The following is a 12,860-nucleotide window of genomic DNA, read 5'->3' on the forward strand; positions in this document are numbered from 1 at the left end:
GATGCTCACTCCTTGGTTTTTCCTTCCTCCTTGACTACTTGGCTATTCGGTCTCACTCTTTTTTATTATATATATATATATGCATATATATATATATATATATATATATATATATATATATATATATATATATTAGGTTGGTACACAAATAATGTCGTTTTTATATTATAGTTGAACGTCAGAAATTTTAACCCCTTTATATATATATATATATATATATATATATATATATATATATATATATATATATATATATATATATATATATAAGAACAAGTATATATAAGAACAAGTAGTTAATAAAACATGTTAAGAACACTTTGAAAAAGAGTTAAAAACATATTTCATTTTAAAAAGGAAGCACAAAATAAGTGGATAGTCCTTAATTAATTCTAATTTTAATTCCTACCCTCTGATGAGAAGGAAAGTATTTCTTCGAAACTCCGCGGATTAATGACTATCCACTTATTTTGTGCTTCCTTTTTAAATTAAATATGTTTTTAACTCTTATTTATAATTGCGTAATATTTGTGTAAATAGATTATAGTAAACACAGACATTTTTCTATATATATATTTATGTATGCGCATACATATTTGTTAAAAAAAATTTCCTATCAAACTCCTGTGTCAGTTTTTGGTCTACAGACATGAAACTTTAATATTGAGCATTCGAACACATGCGAAACTTTACATTTGGGTTTTAACGGAGGAAAATCGATGTAAAAGTATGAAAATTAAAAAAATGGAATTTGCCAGGTGAAGGTCGAACGACGGCATTACGGATATGCATGCGTAACGTAATAGCTATTGGTTCATGTTTTAAATTTCAGCCTTACAGCAAATATGTCTTCATAGCTCAGACATTAACGTCACGGAAAAAAGTAAATCGCAAGCTAAACGTTTTGGTTTCTCGGTAGTGACGCACGAGTCATTTAAAAAAACAAAACCTTTTAAATCATTGATATATATTGGATCTAATATAATCTATATAATTATAAAACTCAAATGAATTTGTAACGGGTGTTGTAACCGAAGATCCGGTTTATGACTTCCGGTTGCGTATGCGTACATAAACAAATAATCAACGTGACAATAAAACGTATTGTTCTACTGTTTTAAATTATCCAAATAAACGATTGTTAATACTTTCTGCATTTTTTTATATCGTTCATTTCCGTATTACATTTAAGTTATTTTAACGCAATTTTCTTACAAATAAATCTACTTTAACCTGTTGACAACCACAAGGGCATTTTACAACGGAGAATTAACCACCGCCTTCCCTTTTAAAAATATTATTCTCCATTTTTTAATATACCATTCTTAAAAAACATTCATACATTTTCTTCTACACTACCAAAATAAATAAATAACCCCGAAAATATATTTTTTAATTTGCGTTACAAAGAAGTAATCAACGCGACAATAAAACGTATTGTTTTACTGTGTACGTTTTCAGCGCTCCAATTGTTTTTTTTTTCGTATTTAAATTAAAAGATATATTAAAATTTGAATTTAACTTTAAGTATTATGGTATCTGTTTAGTGCACATTTACCTATAAGTATGGCAAGCCACTTATAATTCAATGGCTGTAAGTTTTCCAAAACTAAACAATTATAAACAGAACGATTCATAGAAATCTATCTATATTCTTTTTTTTTTCATTTTAATATACTTTCATAGAAATGTTTCTGTTATGTCGCAAAAAAAATATTTTCTTTACGTCAGAAGTTTCACGCTCATGCATTAATTCCATAGCTAATATAACATACTGACCCAACGGGTCACGGGTAGTCTAGCATTATATAATAATAAATACGAAATCTGCATTAATCAAAATATAGTATAATGTCGTTCATCAAGTTCCGTCTGTGTTTGTTTACAATATCACATCAGCTAATATTTGAGCTTGACGGTGAATGCCCTGGAAAAGTCCCTTTTGATTAATGTTTAGTTTTAAAATATGCAAACGAAGAAATGATTTGCAGCGATTTTAAATGGTACCTCTTCTTTTATCGTAAACTGAACTCATTAATAAGAAAAAAAAAATTAAATGGTGAGATACACCCAGGCTGTAACACGTATTCATTCGATCTGTAGTCGAATGCTCTACCACTGAGTTATATCTCCAGATGACAATAAACCTGTTCTTTCTTTTTTTTTTAACAAGAAATAATTTGCTAAGATGTTATTATCTCCCTTGGCTGGTGTAATGTAAAATATTCCCCTGTAAAAATTCTTTTTTCATCTATAAGAAAGAAAAACTATTTTTAAGATCGGATATTTCTCGATTCTCGATAAGTATCTGATGAAAATATATCTAAGAACACTGCCAGACATATAAGTTAGCTTTGTGTGAAATTTGCAAAAGATAGGCTTCACCGTTTTGGAACTTATGAGGAAGGAACTGTCTCTCTCACACACAACGTTACTTATATATATATATGTTTTTCCATTACGCCATATTGAATTTTTATTTTTTATTCAATATGGCGTAATGGAAAAATATAGAGGTAACTGCAGCTTTTCTTCCAATTTTCGGATTTTTACCATGTCAAATCACATTTCAATTCCTTTTGACGGATTGATTGTTGCTATTTCTTCTGATGAGTTAGGGGCATAATAGATTCAATAATTGATATACTAATTAATTTTGCGCTACGAAACAGATACTGTCAAGAATTGTATAAGCCAACTGATTTAAAGGAATAAATTATAAGATGGTCAACATCATGAATTTTGGAATATAACTTTTTGTCATTTATTCTATGTATTGCTCTGTAATCACATTGAGCTTCTTATATAAGGATATAAGGATTGATATATAATAAGAACATATTAATAAGAACATATATTTCTACAGAAATATATATATATATATATATATATATATATATATACATATATATATATATATATATATATATATATATATATATATATATATATATATACAGGCAAGCACTTTGCTAACCAATATTCCTAATTCCGCTCTCAAATTCTAGAGGTTTTAGTAGACTTCTATTCTTCAATTATTTCAATAACCAAAGAAATATAAAACATTTAAAAATAGTTAATAACATGCGATTCACGGGAAAATATAATATCTACAAATATCCTGAAATCTTCAATGTTAACAATCCCTGACGATGGATCTAGACGAAAAAAAAACAAAAAAACAAACAAACAAAAAAACAAAAACGATTATGACAGTTACATCGGCCAGTTCTTACCAAAAACAAAAACAGCAATAATAAAAAAAAAATTAGACAGGAGCAGAATTAAATACGCAGAGAGTAATTGTCTATATTATTTAAGGATTTGTGTCTAGATTTTTTTTTATTTAAGGATTGGCCTAGAGTCAAACCGGAGGTTTATTATCGCTTGACGATGTCTGAGACTGAAACAGTAGATATATTGTAGCGACTTATGATAATTTTGTCTATCTAAATTGAATATGACAATATATGTATTTATAATGGAATAATAAATATTCTTTTATACCTACAGACACAAGTACTTCATGCTTACGCAATCATCAGTGTAGGAGGTTGCAATTCCTGCCGGTCGAGGGATTCGAACCCTGTCACAAAGCCATCTTTGACTCCATTTGCTTAGCCCCGGGACACCAAACAATTGCTACGGCTATGAAGGGAATTAACAACTAATTAGCACACAATTCGAGCACAGGGATTAGACAATCCAGAATGTTTGAACGAGAGGAAGTTGTGAACGTTAAAGAGGAAGCGGTAGAGCGGAAGTTGTGAAATCTAAAGGCTAGTTGACTGCCTCTTAGTTTATATTTCTCAAAGGGCCCATCCTTAATATTCTTAAATCCTTAATATTCTTAAAAAGACTTGATAATTATAATTAAATAATAATAATTATTTTATACCTACAGACACTAATGTTTCATACTTACGCGATCATCAGTGTATATATATATATATGTGTGTGTGTGTGTGTGTGTGTGTGTGTGTGTGTCAAAAAGAAACGGGGCCATATCTCTCTCTTTCTATATATATATATATATATATTTATATATATATGTTATTTGTTTTTGTTTTTGCGATATGCCTTGAATGAATTCAATTATTTACGAAAGTGCATTTTTACCTAAATGCGAATTGGGAATAATTTTCCCTTTAACCAATTTGGTTCCCCCACAGGGGGAGCGGCATAAATATTATTTTTAAAATATAATTAAAAATTTTTTTTTTTTTTTTTACATTTTCACCCCAAACAAGGCACATTGCCACTTTGTTGTAGGGAGCTGCTATCGGGGACATAAGCATCAGCGGTACTGTGTAGGAAGTTGGGCAGCAAGATGTCGGTTCACGTTTCACTTGAACTTCTGCATGTCAGTGCAGTCGGGGAAGCAGAGACCCAGAAGGGAATTCCAAAGTCTAGCTGTTCTGGGGGAGAAACTACTGGAGTAGAAGGTTCTCTTGCATCTAGGGATCTCTACTGTGAAGGGGTGGGATTTAGCTGCTTGTCGGGGTTGTCGGGGGTATTCACATCGTAGGGGCACAAGTGCTTGCAGTTTGTCAGAGCATTCTTCGTTAAAGTACTTGTAGAATAAGCAGAGGGATGCAACATTTCGTCGATGGGACAGAGGCTGAAGTTTAGCTGACAGTTCAGGACCTATCAGATTCGCGACTCTCTTTTGAACCTTGTCTAGGAGCGAGAGACTAGTGGCAGATGCACCAGCCCAAATATGACAACAATACTCCATACATGGGCGAATGGTGGCCTTATAGAGGTACAGGATACTTTCAGGCGTTAGTAGATTTCTAGCACGGTAGAGAGACCCCACCTCCTTCGCAGCGGCCCTGGCAATGTTCTCAATGTAATTGTTTCATGTTTCCTGTGAACATTAGGCCAAGGAGTTTAAAAGATGTACTTTCAGATAAAGAGTCATTGGCCATTGCTATTGGCGGTAGGGAAGGGTTCTTGTAGTTATTGAAGGAAACAAGTTTAGTCTTGGCAGCATTGAAGGTGAATATCCATTTTTTTCGCCATTCCACTACGGATCGGAGGTCATCCTCTAGTGTTTCTGCCATTTCTTTAGATATGTGTTCATTTGTTTTCCTGTCGTGTCTGTTATAGAGCGTGGTGTCGTCAGCATACATACCCATCACACAGGCAATTTTGTCAGGAAGGTCATTTATGAATATTAAGAATAGCAGAGGTCCAAGGATAGACCCCTGAGGCACTCCCGCATTTATATCATATTGTTTAGATGTACGACCGTCAAGGACAACCTGGATTTTTCTCTTATCCAAGAAGGATCTAATTATGTTATGTATTCTTCCAGTGATGCCGTATGATCTGATTTTCTTGAGAAGACACTCATGCCATACGCTGTCAAAAGCCTTAGATATATCTAGAGCTAATTTGTTTTATTTTATTTTTTAACACGTGTCAGTGGATAATTATATTTTAAAAATAATATATACATATATGCATATATACATATATATATTTACATACATGCATACATACATACACATACATATATATAGAGAGAGAGAAATAAAAAGGAACAAACCGTATTATGTGTTCATCAACGTTTCGTCATTATTTCGAGATTTCACCATTATTTTCATCATATATATATATATATATATATATATATATATATATATATATATATATATATATATATATATATATGCGTGTGTATGTGTGTATATATTTGTCTAGTGTTCGATCTTTAACCCGACATAAAGATGTATGCTGCTTATCGATATACTAATGATTGTCATTATCAATAGTACAAGGTGTTTACATTCAGGAAGTATGGTTTTGTTGCGGTGTTGGAACTATGTCGGGTTGAAACGAATCCTTCTTATCGAGACGAAAAACAGGAAATCTTTGACATTTACTTATTTTGGTAATGCCAGGAAGCCATTTTTGTTCTACGCCTGCCAAACACACAGTCACGCTACGTCTCGCCCACTTTCAGCCTTGCAATTTTTTTATCCTCCTACCTGTCTGAGGAATTCGTGGTTTTCTTTTTAAATCTTGAATTTCTCTGATTCTGGTCTTCATTTCCTCACCATTCCCTCAATATCTTCTACCATGGGAAGCACAGAAGTTTATAAATATATATCGTGCTCTCGTCAGGGTGGTGGTAGTGGTTTCATTGTTATTTATTCTCCTCACCCTGATGAAGAAAATTTGGAGGTTAAGGCCAGTTAAAAGAGGCGATTCCAGTGCTACAAAAAACGTTCATACTAAAGTGTTCTGGGAGACAATGGACAGGTGCAGAGACGTTTTCTACTTAATCCGAAATCGAGGTGGGAAACTAAAAACTAAATCAAGCAGGGTATGTCCGTAGTATTTGGATTCTTCGGAGTACTGTTCTTGGGTGTTATTTTCACAACGTTTCGGTCGATGTAACTTATTCAGGTGTATCTTGTTGAACTCGGCAATCTTTCTGTGAAACTCGGGAATCTTGCTGTCGAACTCGGGTATCTCTAGAGAATTTCGAACTGTATTACATAGTGGGGGTATATATGGAAGAAGAAGATGCTTTATACCTTTCTGTACGGAGTTCCTTTGTCTTCCTGCTGCTGGGAGCTGTTTTGACTGTTCAGCATACTGACACAATAAGACCATTGAGACAGACCTGATTTTTCTTCTTTGTGAACCACAGAACAACGACTTTATATTTTATAAATATAAATTTATTTCAGATGTCTTAGTGTTTTCACTATACATGCTTGTTTCGTCTAGCCTCGCTTCCAGGCTTCTTAGCACATCTGAACACCTTAGTGACCAAGAAACCAGACTCTCAGCTCCAATCTTTTTTTTTTTTACAAGGTGGTCACCACTTATCAAGGCCCGGAAGCCACTCGGGGATAAGGGTTATTGCGTGTTATGTTGGACTTGAAGACATCCAGGTTGTAGTCAGGTGGGAAACAGGCAAACGGAACAGAGTTCCACAGGCGTTTACTTCTAAGAAAGAAGCTTTTATTCATGGAATCTACGTTTTGGTTTTGGCACAGATAAAAAGTAGGGAAAATTTTTGACAGTTGTTTCAGATGGGTGTTTTTCGTGAAAGATTGGCGAGGGGGGGACCAGGGATTGGAGTTCAGACGAGTACTTGCCATGGAAGTAACGATGTCAGTTTCGCTACGTCATCTTTAAAAGGATACGTTTCATTCATGAGTTCCGGTGACGCATGTGATTCAACGACACGTCTCATTAACGTGTGACCTCTTCGTCCCTACCCATCGATCTAGTCATATTTTGTTTATATTTCATTTAAGTTAATTTTTGTAAACATTTCAGTGACCAATTTATTTCTCTAAACAATAAATCTTAATATATACTATTTTAGCAAGATCACCGCTGTTGTCCACTTCTCACTAGATAGATAGATAGATAGATAGATAGCTAATAGCTAATTAACACTATTATTTAACAACTGTACCCTTTATGTAATCCACAGGGGTAGCATGCTCTTGTTCTGTCAGCCATGACTGAGCAGAAGTCCTAAGTAAGTACATTGTATTTTGAGTGATGCCCGCACTGAGGATTGAACTTTCCACTTCCAGGAAAGTGTAACGGATCTTTGAAACTTAGTAAAATTCAGTTGTGAGTTACACTCTTCTGGAGGTTTAAGGGTCGATCCCCAGTGTGGGTGACAGTCACACTATAATTGCGAATTACTTGGGACTTCTATCCAATCATGACTGACGAAACGAGAGCATGCTACCGCCGTGGATTAAGTAAAGGGTTCCGTTCGAAATTCCATACAGATTTCCGAGTCCGACAGAAAGATTCCTGAGTTCGATAAGATACATGCTGAGAGAGGGTCATGACTCTCCATATGTTGCTTCCTTTGTTCTCCCCATTCTCGCTTTCTCACCTCCTTCCATCACCCACCAAGACCAAAAGCCACTCAAGGATAAACCTTCATGAGAGATTAGCAACTTTATGGGAGGATCGACAATAGTTGGCCGAATTCATAACAGGAATTTATCTATATATCGTCGCCTACCATTAGTGATAATGCAAAGTAAACAAATAGAGCATTTTCGGTAGCAGATAATGTTCAAATAATCTTGCTTAATTTACTTCTGACGTGTGCTGATAGCTTAGTGAGTAAAATCTCCGAGTGTCTAAAGACCCCCCCCCCAAAAAAAAAAACAACAAAAAACGGTCGAGTTTCGATCCAAGTTGAAGCACATATTTGTCTAGCCACACTGATGAGTGATGATGCAGCTAAAAGGTTTAAGCACTGACGACTATATAATAATGATGATTTCGTTGTTATTTATTACCCTCCCCCTACCGAGGAAAACAAATATGAGTTCTGTGAAAACACGCCATGGATATCGAATATACTAAGTATTGCAATAAAGTTCACAATAAAAACAGAAAAATGCAATTTTAACATTTAATTTACTTACACATTATTTCGTAAATTGTTGTAATTTGTTGTAAATTAAAAAAAATATATCTACAACAGAGCAGATACAAATCTAAAAACTAATAAATTATAATTCTTATGATGCCCCTATTATTATTTATAATTCTTATAATGTCCTTATTATTAATAGTGGTAGAAAAAGTAAATATTAGTACGTTGGTGCAAAAATAATGTCGTTTTCCTATATATATATATATATATATATATATATATATATATATATATATATATATATATATATATATATATATAGTAATTTATAAAATATATATGGCGATTAAGCCACACTGAATATTCTGCGTTTCATCCACTGTAGGATTCGTCAGGCTTATGCGCGAATTCTGAGGTTGTTTCTTGTTTTTATATATGTTGAGGATTTTTAGTTAGCCAATCAGCTTTCTAGTAAATTCTTAAAGTTTACGCATAAATCTATACTTTCGTATATTAAATTTATGTGAGTAAATGAAGTAGTTATAAATATATATATATATTGTTGAACAAGCCTGGGTGCCCGGCGTTGCCTGGGTGTTTGGAGGTGTGTGTTGAGCAAAAAAAAAAAAAAAAAAAAAAAGAGTGGTAGTAGGTAGGCAGGTTCGAATCCGTACCGCGAAGGAGGCAAAGAACGCGAAAAAAAAAAGAAAAAACAAAAAAACAAACAAAAAAAAACACGTGACGTCTTTGCTGTTGCGCCCATCGCCAAACCGGAAGTGACGTAGGTGAAAATTAAAGCTAGACAATCGAAAAGAGGGGACTACTTTCGAAAATATCCGCGAAAAATGCGATCCCTCCCTGTAGAAAAGTGCTCAGTTGAGGGTGAAGGAATTAATGATTTTTTACCAATTTCTTTGTTTTTTGTACATAGAAGTCACCACTTATCAAGGCTCGGAAGTCACTCGAGGATAAGGGTTACTGAGTATACAGTAATCAATGGGATAATATCGTAGTAATCGTTAATAGTGGAAATTTGATAGATTGGATTACTTAAGGGGGCTGTTCATCAAGAATTTGTTTACGTTGGACTTGAAGACAACCAAGTTATAGTCAACTGGGAAACAGGCAATCCGAAGCTTTGTTCATGGAATCTACGCTTTAACTTGGGCACAGTCAATGAGTGGGAAAAATTATTGACAGTGGTTTCAGCTAGACGGGTGTTTTTCGTAAAAGATTGGCGAGGAGGAGCCAGAGACTGGAGCTTAGACGAGCACTTGCTATGGAAATAACGATAAAACAAAGAGGCTCGCAACGTCCCTCCTGTGGGAAAGAGGTTGGAGGGAAGAGAGAAGGACATTCCCACTAAGCTACGAAGTTTATTTTGTGCTCTGTCAAGGCAGGATAAGCTGCTTCTAGCAGCTCCTGTCCAAATGGACGGGTTTGGCTTTTATACAGGTAGAGAATTGCATCAGCAGTGAGATATCTACATGAGCAGTAGAACGATCCCACCACTTTTTCAGAGACGTTAGCAACAGATTTGATGAACGCGTTCCCTTTCAAATCAGGAGTAAAGGTCAAGTTTCCGATATTTGTCGTCCGAAGGTTCGCGCTTACATGATACCGATTTCGTGAAAATCCGTCGCCTCTGTCGAAGATTTTAGGCAGATATGATGATTGCAACGTCTTGTCAGACGAGTGCCACTCCCTCAGACATTTAAAATCCATGAGCCCAAATGTCTGAGGGAGTATCTATACAAATATGATGTTACAGAGTCTTAGCTTTGTACGACAGCTAAGTCTCTCTCTCGGTTCAAAATGTTGAGATCCAGCAACAAGCAAGAGCAAGATAGCCAGCAACAAATCAAACTGCAGACCAGCTTAATGCGGGTACTGGTCTTCCGCTTTATCGTTTTTTAAATCAGAGATTTGCTTCTCCTAGAAAGGTTGCCTTCACCACGGCTTACGGGAGCCCTCTCTACCTCAATACACACACACACACACACACACACAAACACACACACACACACACACACACACACACACACACACACACACACACACACACACACACACACACACACACACAAATATACACGGTGCTAGTTGGCCGTTGACCCAGAAAAAGAGTTAATTCGCCCTTTAGAAGGTCTTGTTTTTAATCCTCCAGGGAGACTAGCCGCCCTCCTCACCAAACAAGATATACATACATACATACATACATACATACATACACACACACATACATAAAATAAATTTAAACAGACAGATAAAATTTATATCATAAAGATGTCAAAAAACGACATTATTTTTGCACCAACCTAATATATATATATTGAATATATTTTAATCTCAATAATTATAGAGACATTTTAAGGATTGTAACTTTACGAATTGTATCAGCTCTGTTGCAGATATTTTTTTTCAATGTATGGAATTCGTAACACTGACGGCAGCATTCATAACCTGTGTAGGGTATAGTATTACTACACTAATTAATTTACCACGGAATACAGTATAGCATCAGCAGACTAGAAAAGGGAAAAGGATGTATACTCCATTCAGCGAAAGCTGATATCGGATGAAGAAGATTATATATATATATATATATATATATATATATATATATATATATATATATATATATATATATATATATATATATATATATATATATATGTGGCCTGGCAAGGCTACAGGGGAGACAACTGAAACAGCGAAACTGAAGTTTGCTACAGGACTCTATGTATACAAATGTAGGCTAATTAATTTGGGCATATTTTATGGGTTTGAAAATAGAGGTTCCTTTTTTTTACCAATTGCCATAAAATTGCTTGAACCATAGAATAGTATTACAATCTACAAAAAGCCTGCAAATTTTCATGTAGTTTCGCCCCATTGAACCAAAGATATGAGCATTTCGATATTCACTTTGGCTACAACTGTATATATATATATATATATATATATATTCTCAAAAACCCCTGGCCCTGATGGAAGGGAGACTAAATCTTTCTACTATGGTTTCAAATCTAAACGCCGATTCTAAGAACAAAGTTTCGTTCCGAGAACTGCCTATTGTTAAACTCTGTTCCAATGACCTGCTTTCCAGCTGATTACAACATGATCGGCTTCAACTCCAATGTAAACAAATTCCCAAATTCCTGTTGCGGTGTTCCCTTAAATAATCAAATTATAGCCAATTTCCACGACTAGTGATTACTACGCTATTATCCCAATGACTACCGTACACTCATTAACACCCCTTATCCTCAAGTGGCCTCTGAGCCTTGATAACCAATGATCTCCTAGTAAAAGAATAATATATATATATATATATATATATATATAATAAAATACGCATCAAGTGCGCTTAAAAAGCCAAATCACAACGTAATATTAGGAAAATAAACAAATATTTTACTTGTTTGAAATTTATCAAAAATATATTTCGGATGTATACTCCATCTTCAGTGTGTTGTCTTGTTGTTTTTTTTTCTTTTTCTTCTTGCGTCACCTACGCACAGTTCACACATTTCAAAATACAACTGCCAGATACAACGCGCGGCTCTATACAACATGGAAAAAAAAGGAGACGAAAAAGAAAGAAAGCAACATACTGAGGATGGAGTTTGACGCCGAAATATATTTATTTCAATGCAAGTAAAATATTTGTTTATTTTCCTAATATTGCGTTGTGATTTGGCTTTCAAGTGCACTCGATGCTTATTTTATTTTATTCAAATTAAATCAACGTTTCTATAATGGAACTCACACCCTTGACACACACACACACACACACACACACACACACACACACACACACACACACACACACACACACACACACACACACACACACACACACACACACATATAATTATTGCTCTACTAAATCTACGTGAACTTTCGTTTTTATTTGTTATCTTATTAATTTATATCCTTGCAGACAGGACGACGTTAATAATTCAAAGAGACATGAGTGATTATCAATCAAATCAACGTTGACAGAGGATCGTCCATCTATAATAGTATGGATTAAATGTAATCTCTCAACGTCTATACCACACACTGGATAATGCAGGTAAAGTTAGCGCTAGATATCTTCAAAACTTTTGACGAAATTTCAACTCGTAAAATATAATTAGAATAATATATTTTATATAAATCGCCCCAGACAAGGCATGAAACCACTTGATGTGGGAAGCTAAAAATCAAAATCAAAGTAAAAACAAGACAAAGCTTGAAAGTCAAAAATTAGCAAATGATAAATATATTATGACTCACTAAAACAGATATGATCTTAAACTATATCCGATGGTGAGGTTTGAGAACTATGGAGCCACCCTTTAATTGCTATTGCTCCCAGGTCCACTCTGACTCGGAGTGGTAGTACCTGTTAGGGTCCCAACTATGGGCTAAATAGAAACCGACTTGAAAAAAAAAATTCTATTAAAAAAAATTTTTCTTCAAAATAACTGGATTC

General features: G+C 34.5%; 1 protein-coding gene across 3 annotated transcripts in view; it reads right to left on the reverse strand.

Moving 5' to 3' along the window:
• LOC145293237 (uncharacterized) overlaps positions 1-12,860 on the reverse strand; it is a 284,727-nt gene that overhangs the window by 145,111 nt on the left and 126,756 nt on the right. The gene's annotated exons all lie outside the window — the stretch shown is intronic.

The sequence above is a fragment of the Euprymna scolopes genome, chromosome 14 (assembly GCF_053919585.1).
Source record: "Euprymna scolopes isolate OS-2025 chromosome 14, ASM5391958v1, whole genome shotgun sequence".
In the NCBI taxonomy this organism is placed as follows: domain Eukaryota; kingdom Metazoa; phylum Mollusca; class Cephalopoda; order Sepiida; family Sepiolidae; genus Euprymna; species Euprymna scolopes.